This window comes from Brassica napus, unplaced genomic scaffold (assembly GCF_020379485.1).
Source record: "Brassica napus cultivar Da-Ae unplaced genomic scaffold, Da-Ae ScsIHWf_280;HRSCAF=462, whole genome shotgun sequence".
Taxonomy (NCBI): Eukaryota; Viridiplantae; Streptophyta; class Magnoliopsida; order Brassicales; family Brassicaceae; genus Brassica; species Brassica napus.
This window is the reverse complement of record NW_026016076.1, coordinates 20,001-26,043: the sequence shown is the minus strand read 5'-3', so window position 1 is coordinate 26,043 and position 6,043 is coordinate 20,001.

The following is a 6,043-nucleotide window of genomic DNA, read 5'->3' as shown; positions in this document are numbered from 1 at the left end:
CTAACAGTCCACGGGAAGGGTCAGCGTGCTGAGTCCAAGGACTAACGTGCTGATATGTGTACTGATGGACAGCCACAGACGTCCTGTGTGTGCTGACGGACACACACGGACACACACGGACACACAAGGACAGCCAAGGACGTCTTGTGTGTGCTGACGGACACCCACGGACGTCATGTGTTTGCTGACGGACACCCACGGACGTCATGTGTGTGCTGACGGACACCCACGGATGTCCTGTGTGTACTGAACAGCCAGCCCACGTGGGCCAAAATCACCCGAATAGTCCACGGGAAGGGCCAGCGTGCTGAGTCCAAGGACCAGCGTGCTGATATGTGCGCTGATGGACAGCCACGGTCGTCCTGTGTATGCTGACGGACACACACGGACACACACAGACAGCCACAGACACCCACAGACGTCCTGTGTGTACTGAACAGACTGCCCACGTGGTCCAAAATCACCCAAACAGTCCACGGGAAGGGCCAGCGTGCTGAGTCCAAGGACCAACATGCTGATATGTGTACTGATGGACAGCCATGGACGTCCTGTGTGTGCTGAAGGACACAGATGGACACACACAGACACACACGTACAGCCACAGACGTCCTGTGTGTGCTGGCGGACACCAACGGACGTCCTGTGTGTACTTAACAGACAGCCTAAGTGGGCTAAAATCACCCGAACAGTCCACGGGAAGGGTCAGCGTGCTGAGTCCAAGGACCAACGTGCTGATATGTGTACTGACGGACAGCCACGAAATTCCTGCGTGTGCTGACGGACACACACGGACAGCCATGGACGTCCTGTGTGTGCCGATGGACACACACGTACAGCCACGGACGTCTTGTGTGTGCTGACGGACGCCCACGGATGTCCTGTGTGTACTGAACAGACAGCCCACGTGGGCCAAAATCACCCAAACAGTCCACGGCAAGGGCCAGCGTGTTGAGTCCAAGGACCAACATGCTGATATGTGTACTGATGGACAGCCACGGACGTCCTGTGTGTGTTGACGGACACACACAGACACAAACAGACAGCCACTGACGTCCTGTGTGTGCTGGCGGACACCCACAGATGTCCTGTGTGTACTGAACAGACAGCCGACGTGGGCCAAAATCACCCAAACAGTCCACGGGAAGGGGCAGCGTGTTGAGTCGAAGGACCAACGTGCTGATATGTGTACTGATGGACAGCCACGGACGTCCTGTGTGTGTGCTGACAGACACACACGGACACAAACAGACAGCCACAGACGTCCTGTGTGTGCTGGCGGACACCCACAGACGTCCTGTGTGTACTGAACAGACAGCCCACGTGGGCCAAAATCACCCAAACAGTCCACGGGAAGGGTCAGTGTGCTGAGTCCAAGGACTAACGTGCTGATATGTGTACTGATGGACAGCCACAGACGTCCTGTGTGTGCTGACGGACACACACGGACACACAAGGACAGCCAAGGACGTCTTGTGTGTGCTGACGGACACCCACGGAAGTCATGTGTGTGCTGACGGACACCCACGGATGTCCTGTGTGTACTGAACAGACAGCCCACGTGGGCCAAAATCACACGAATAGTCCACGGGAAGGGCCAGCGTGCTGAGTCCAAGGACCAGCGTGCTGATATGTGCACTGATGGACAGCCACGGACGTCCTGTGTATGCTGACGGACACACACAGACACACACAGACAGCCACAGACAGCCACAGACACCCACAGACGTCCTGTGTGTACTGAACAGACTGCCCACGTGGTCCAAAATCACCCAAACAGTCCACGGGAAGGGCCAGCGTGCTGAGTCCAAGGACCAACATGCTGATTTGTGTACTGATGGACAGCCACGGACGTCCTGTGTGTGCTGACGGACACAGACGGACACGCACAGACACATACGTACAGCCACAGACGTCCTGTGTGTGCTGGCGGACACCAACGGACGTCCTGTGTGTACTGAACAGACAGCCCAAGTGGGCCAAAATCACCCGAACAGTCCACGGGAAGGGTCAGCGTGCTGAGTCCAAGTACCAACATGCAGATATGTGTACTGATGGACAGCCACAGACGTCCTGTGTGTGTTGACGGACACACACGGACAGCCACATAAGTCTTGTGTGTGCTGACAGACACCCACGGACGTCCTGTGTGTGCTGACGGACACCCACGGACAGCCACGGACGTCCTGTGTGTACTTAACAGACAGGCCACATGGGCCAAAATCACCCAAACAATCCACGGGAAGGGTCAGCGTGCTGAGTCCAAGGACTAACGTGCTGATATGTGCACTGATGGACAGCCACAGACGTCCTATGTATGCTGATGGACACACACAGACACACACAGACAGCCACAGTCACACATGGACGTCTTGTGTGTACTGAACAGACTGCCCACGTGGGCCAAAATCATCCAAACAGTCCACGCGAAGGGCCAGCATGCTGAGTCCAAGGACCAACGTGCTGAGATGTGTACTGGTTGACAGCCACAGACGTTCTGTGTGTTCTTACGGACACAGACGGACACGCACAAACACACACGTACAGCCACGGACGTCCTGTGTGTGCTGGAAGACACCAACGGACGTCCTGTGTGTACTGAACAAACAGCCCATGTGGGCCAAAATCACCCGAACAGTCCACGGGAAGGTCAGCGTGCTGAGTCCAAGGACCAACGTGCTGATATGTGTACTGACGGACAGCCACTGACGTCCTGTGTGTGCTGACGGACACACAAGGACAGCCATGGACGTCCTGTGTGTGCTGACGGACACACACGTACAGCCACTGACGTCTTGTGTGTGCTGACGGACACACACGGACGTCCTGTGTGTACTGAACAGACAGCACATGTGTGCCAAAATCACCAACGGATAGCCAAAATCACCCGAGAAGCCAAAAATTCAAAAATTAATATTTTTGAAGAAAGTTTTCTGAAAGGAAACATCAAAAATATGTCAACAAAGAGTTTAGTGCTTGCCGGCACACCATGTAGTCGGACGATCTCATCAATGTACTTACGTACAATCTGATCTACCCCATCCGACTTTTTGATAGCCAGGAAGTGTGCTGATTTGGTTAGGCGATCAACCACAACCCAAACCGCATCTTTCTTATTCCTCGTGGTAGGGAACCCAGTCACAAAGTCCATTGTGATGTGATCCCATTTCCATTCCGGAATAGGCAAGCTTTGTAATAACCCACTAGGCACTTGATGTTCTGCTTTGATGAGTTGGCAAGTGGAACACTTGGCCACCCATTCCGCGACATCGGCCTTCATACGGATCCAATGATAGAACTTCTTAAGGTTCTGGTACATCTTGGTCGCACCAGGATGAACCGAGAATCTGGATTTATGAGCCTCCCTCATAATCTCTTCCTTTAGACTCCTATCATTAGGAACACTGATCCGACCGTTTACTAGGATGCTACCATCCTTTGCAGTTTGGTACTCCGTCCTATCATTCTGAGCAACCTTTTTTAGGTTCTCGTCCTGACCTTGAGCCAACCAAATTCGGGTAAGCAGGTCGGCCTGATTGACCGCCTCTAATCCGAGTGGTTCAGACTCTTTGGTCGATGCGTTCAACCGTAGGGCACGAACCGTACCGTCCAGGTCGTCCGCTTCTCGTTCGGCTGATACGTCGGCCCTTCTCCGGCTCAAGGCAACTGCGACCAGATTAGCCTTTCCCGGATGATAGGTGATATCAAGATCGTAATCAGCTACAAACTCCATCCACCTTCTCTGCCTTAAGTTTAACTCAGGCTGGGTGAATATATACTTAAGACTCTTATGGTCCGTAAGTATCTGAACCTTGGCACCATACAAGTATGATCGCCAAATCTTTAAGGCGAACACTACCGCAGCCATTTCAAGGTCATGGGTGGGGTAGTTTCCCTCATGTTTTCTCAATTGCCTTGACGCATAGGCGATGACCTTCCCATGCTGGGTTAATACGCAACCTAGTCCTGTTATGGACGCGTCCGTATAAACCACATAGGATTTGTCGGCCTCTGGAAGAACCAGAATGGGTGCGCTAGTCAGCATGTCCTTAAGAAGGAAAAACATTTCCCACACTCCTCAGACCATGTGAACTTAACATCCTTCCCGGTCAACCGTGTCATAGGCTGAGCCAAGCTTGCGAATCCTTTCACAAACTTTCTATAATAACCTGCCAGCTCTAGGAAGCTTCTGACTTCTGTGGCACTGCGTGGTCGAGGCCAATCCTTGATTGCCCTGATCTTCTCTGGATCCACCGAGACGCCCTCACCGGACACAATGTGGCCGAGAAACCCAATGCTCTTCTGCCAAAAACTGCATTTACTGAGTTTTGCATAGAGCTTGTGTTCCCGTAATCGTTCCAGCACGGCTCTCAGGTGTTTCCGATGAGATTCCTCATCCTTGGAGTAAATCAGGATATCTTCAATGAAGATGATCACTGATTCGTCCAGGAAGTCTCGGAACACGCTGTTCATCATTTTCATGAATGCAGCAGGCGCATTGGTCAGACCAAATGGCATAACCACAAACTCATAGTGGCCGTACCTGGTCTGGAATGCTGTCTTTCTAATATCATTTGGCTCTATAGGGATCTGATGATACCCTGAGGCCAAATCAATCTTAGAAAACCACTTGGCTCCTTTGAGTTGATCCAACAACTCATCTATTATGGGCAACGGGTACTTGTTCTTCACAGTAACCCTGTTCAACCCTCGATAGGCAATACACAGACGCATGCTACCATCCTTCTTTTTCACAAAGAGAACTGGTGCATCCTAAGGAGAGCTACTTGGACGTATGAACCCCTTGTCCAGCAATTCTTCTAATTGCTTCTTTAGCTCGGCCATCTTGGCCGGAGCCATTCGGTACGGACTCTTGGACAGCGGAGCTGTCCCTGGTTCTAGTTCAATCGTAAATGGATCCGACCTATTAAGGGGGACACCCTGTAGTGAACGGAACACATCTGGGAACTCAGACACCAACGGGTCCTCAGTTAGATCTTTCTGATCATCAGACCTGCCGTGCTCCATAGTGGTAATTGTGGTCAAATATGCTTCACAACCCCATCTAAGCATCTGTTCTGCTCGGATTGCTGACACCACTACTCTATCCAGAACCGGACTCATATTCAGACATTGGTACTGGATCGGGTGAGGTCCAGTCTCCAACCGTACACATCCTCTGTGGCAGTCGAGAGTGGCCCGATACTTTCCCAACCAATCCATGCCTAGAATCACATCGTGATTCTGTAGGCGCAACACAATCAGATCTACATGCAGATTTTTCTCCTGGATCATTACCGGGATATTAGTCATGAGCCCTAATGAGTGCATGATTTGCCCACCGGCCGCCCTCACTAGTCTCGAATTATCCCCAGAACAGAGGCAGAACAGACCCTTTCCGACCAGTTCCGGACTCACAAAACTATGTGTAGCCCTGTGTCGAAAAGCACGTGGGTTTCAACACCACCAATCATGAGGGTCCCTATAAGAGACCCACATCAGAATCCCCTAGCCACTCTAGGTTCCAGACCAAGCATTCTATTGAATGTAAACAGATAAATTCAGAAATTACCAGAGATCGAATCAAACGATCCAGAAGCACCGTCGTCTCGGAACAGCTCATACACCCTTGGTGTTGTGGTCGGCCTACTCTGGGTCGACTTTCCCGAGGAAAAATGTTAACACTTGGTTGGATGATGGACCAGCATAAGTACTACTTGGACTAATCAGACTGACTTGGACAGTCCAGTCCATCAAAACTCGAGCTTATGTCCAGATCAGTACACGGATCAGTCCACGGGAAAGGCCAGCATGCTGATCTGTGTACTGACATGGTGCATCAGTTGTCCAAAATCAGTACACGGACAGTCCACGGGAAGGGCCAGCGTGCTGATATGTGTGGTCAGCATGCTGCTGATATGAGTTCAGTACACGGATCAGTACACGGATCAGTACACGGATCAGTACACGGACAGTCCACGGGAAGGGCCAGCATGCTGATATGTGTGGTCAGCATGCTGATATGAGTTCAGTACACGGATCAGTA